Source organism: Cupressus sempervirens, chromosome 6, assembly GCF_028749045.1.
Source record: "Cupressus sempervirens isolate cs-2001-9-10 chromosome 6, ASM2874904v1, whole genome shotgun sequence".
Lineage (NCBI taxonomy): Eukaryota > Viridiplantae > Streptophyta > Pinopsida > Cupressales > Cupressaceae > Cupressus > Cupressus sempervirens.
The window spans coordinates 644,725,740-644,729,798 of NC_143123.1; positions in this window are offsets into that span (position 1 = coordinate 644,725,740).

The window sequence follows — 4,059 nt, forward strand, 5'->3', positions numbered from 1 at the left end:
CAAAGTTGGATATAGGATTTTTACAAATGAGATAAAATTAAAGAGAAAAGTGGTTGTAAAACTTATCATAGTCTTCTTGGTTTGATAAAAAAAAATTATCTATGTTTGGCTTTAAAGTAAATTCTCGTGTGTGTGTTTGGTTACTCCCCATTCTGGCATATTTATGATAGCTATGAATTTTGGGCAGACCAAATTAACTATAAATAAGTAGTGGAAAAGGGTCAATTCAGACATATATGAAAATGGCTTCTATATATGTAATGAAAAATCACCAGAACCTTCCAACATTAGCAAAATCAAATTCTTTGTATACCTGTATTGTGTATGTTCTCTATATCCTGCAAAAAGAATGGTATTTACAAATGGTTTTTTTAATACATCTCCTATTTTATAATCTCGGTCATTGAAACCCATGCACAAAACAAAATATAGAGGCTACACCTCTCACCTGCATGAGGCTACAGAAGTCCTAAATGTCACCTGACTAAGAGCTATTTTTTTAATCCTTTTGTTGTTGGGTTGCTAGCCATAGCTCTGGGAATGATTAACTCGAGGTAACACAAAAGAATTATAAATAATAGATGTCAACAATACTTAGCTCCTGCAAGAATAACCTCTATAAATGTGTCTTCTCTAGCATTGATAGTCGTAACGACCTCTATGACCGTCTACACACCAAATGAGAGTGTGCCAAAATTGTTATTCATAAAATCACCTATAAAAAAATTGCATCTTTCGAATGATGAACATTAGAAATGGAGGATATACAATATATGAAAGCCATCTGATTGGCCAATAGTGGCAAGTTTAATCATTGTTTAGAATTTAACCTCCACTATAGTTCTCTACTACACAAGAACTAACAAGGGACACGAAGCGCAAAGTAGGAGCCAATAGCTTAATGCTTTTTTAATTTATCTAAGATTGGAAGAAGTCATATATATGTATTAATTGATATAGGTGTATTTGTTTTTGTATTTTAATTTTTGTTGTACTTGAATTCTCTATGAACGTGTACAATAAACATTTTTCTATAGAAGCCAACAATTTTAGAGAAAAATGTTAAAAAAGGAAAAACATATAGAAGAAGGTAAACTTACACAACAAAAAATTCAACAATATATACTCTAGATTCAAAATTTTGTCACCTTCATTAATAAATTTCAAGTCTAACTCATTGAACAATAAAATTAATCCCTTTTGGTGAAATTATTTTTGATAATAGATATTTAACTTATATATAATGGATGCAATTATAATAAAAATAACAATTATAATGAAGTAGACATATATATAAATATTTTATATTTAGTATATTAAAATAATTTTAAAATATATATTAAAATATTATAGAGATTCTAAAAATATAATTTAGATTAAAGATATAAGATATATACATATATTGATGTTAAACATAATTTACTATTAAGTAATTTGATGTTGGTAGTTATTAAATGTAATGTGGTTGTTCAAAACTTTGATTTACTTAATCTCTAGATTAAAAAAAGATAATCTATATATATGATTATACATAAAGAATATATACTATTTTTTTTAAAATATTCATTTATTTACAAATAAAAGTAATAAAAACCAACTAATATAATAGGAAAAAAAATCTAAAACTTTAAAGACTAAAATTACAATTCTTAAAATATACTAGAAAGCAATAAGATCAATTATATTACATATTGTATTTTTTTTTCAAAAATAAAAATATATACTAAAACTAGATTTTAAAATAAAAATTGAATGAAAATAATCGAAAGATATAAGTTTTGATAGTGTGCACTACAATGAAAAGGTCTCGTTACTATTTATTTATTACCATAATTGCCCACTTACGTACAATATTTCGTAAATGTTAATTATTATTTCTATGCACTACATGGTGTCATGTACTTTGTGTTTTAAAACGAAATTGATTTTTTTCATTGCTATTTTTAGTATTAACCAATCACAAGAGAAATAGATAGTAATTTTAATAATCATTACAAGAAAAATTTAATAAAACTATATAAACTTTATCTAAAAGTTTTAATACTTTAATATGATTGGCTGAATTAATAGAATTGAATGATGCCAATAGTATCCATGGAAGGAACTAATAATTGTATAATATATTTTCAATCGTATATACACTTACACATTTATTACGTTGATAGGCATTCCTACAATGAAAGAAGCGATATCAAAAATTCGTGTCCATCACTATTGTCATTGCCCAAACAAAGTCGCAATCAAAGCCACACATTTAGCAATCATTTGATACACCACATGAACAGAGTGCAATTAAAGTCACACATTCAGCAATCACTTGATCCACCACATGCCGAAATACTGTAAACTACATACATAATAAATATGACTTGATTATTGAGTGTGAATCCATAATATTATGTAATTTCAAGCAACCCGTAAGTTTCTATTTCTGGTAACGAAAATCGTGGGAAATTAAACATTTTTCTATCAACATCATCGACTAGACAAGAATCCCAAAGGCATTTATGTTGAGAACACTTGCAGCTGGAAGCTAAATAGAGTCATAATCAAAGCCACACATTCAGCAATAAAACACTCATAAAAGTTAAAAATGCTTCATATCTTCCCTCGCTTCTTATACAAATGGCATCAAATTTGTTAAGCAGCTAAGGTAAAGATTTCTGTATGAAAAATCATAAGCGGATAGACAATGCTTGAGAGGGGATATTGTTGGCAGATGTTGGAGCTGAGTTTGCAACAACTTGTAAGTTACAAAGGGGTGTTAAGAGAATATTTACTTAGTGTGAGTATTGGCAGAGCATATCTAAAGTATTGTTGCAGTTTTTGAGGGTACTCATCAACACTGGTACTCATGACGTGTTCTATTATTGGTAACGAAAATCGTGGGAAATTAAACATTTTTTTATCAACATCATTGACTGGACAGGAATCCCAGAGGCATTTATGCTGAGGACACTTGCAATTGGAAGCTAAATAGAGCCACAATCAAAGCCACACAGCAAGAAAACACTCAATTTTTTATTATAAATCTATGATAGATCTGCATATCTTAAAATTTTAATCTCTATCACAAAATAATAAACATGACTTGATTATTGAGTGTGAATCCATAATATTGTGTAATTTCAAGTGGCCCGTAAGTTTCTATTTCTAGTAACGAAAATCCTAGGAAATTAAATGTCTTTCTATCAACATCATTGACTGGATGGGAATCCCAGAGGCATTTATGCTGAGGACACCTACAACTGGAAGCTAAATTACAAGATTTTAGTCAAGCCGATAAAGTATATATTCACCTTCAGCAAAACCCACAGGTGACTCTTTCAAATTTTCAAAAAACTTTTATCCCATTTTAACAACATGAATTCAAATTTACCTATTTGTTAGATTAGTTTAGTGATAAATACCATAGTTATTCAGTGAGAGATACTTACCGATGACAACTACAATTTGACAATAAATATCAATTATAGTTTGACAGTTTCTAATGATCACTTCAGGCTGACAACTGTAGTTCTCTATTTTAACCCTTCATAGACTTGCAGTTTGTCATCAATTTTCAACTAAACTATAAATCAAAATTAAATACTTGTGGCTAACAAGTCCAGTTCTCCATTTTAACCCTTCAACTACTTGCAATGTGTCATCATTTTTCAACAAAATTAGATAGATTGTTACTAAAAAAATCTTATAAATGGTAAATCTACCATTACCTCCTCACACACAATAGCCTTGCAGAAATCAAGCACACAAGTTAGTGAATTTGTTGTTTCTTTTTAATATTTTGAATAAGTTTTGTTCAAATGTATCATTTTACAACAATTCCTTTCAACAATCAAATTATTTGTTTATTTTATTTTCTGCTCTGTTATATATGTATATAAGTTAAGATGTTTTATCATATAAATGGATTTGGTAATCTATTCTATTCTTCATTTGCAATTCTTCTCCCAAATAAAATTCAAAGCAAAACTGATGAGAATATGGATTGTGTGCTTGAATCAATTCACCCATCGTTCTCTTTAAAACTAATTTTTTTGCTGACTTTTTTTGCCA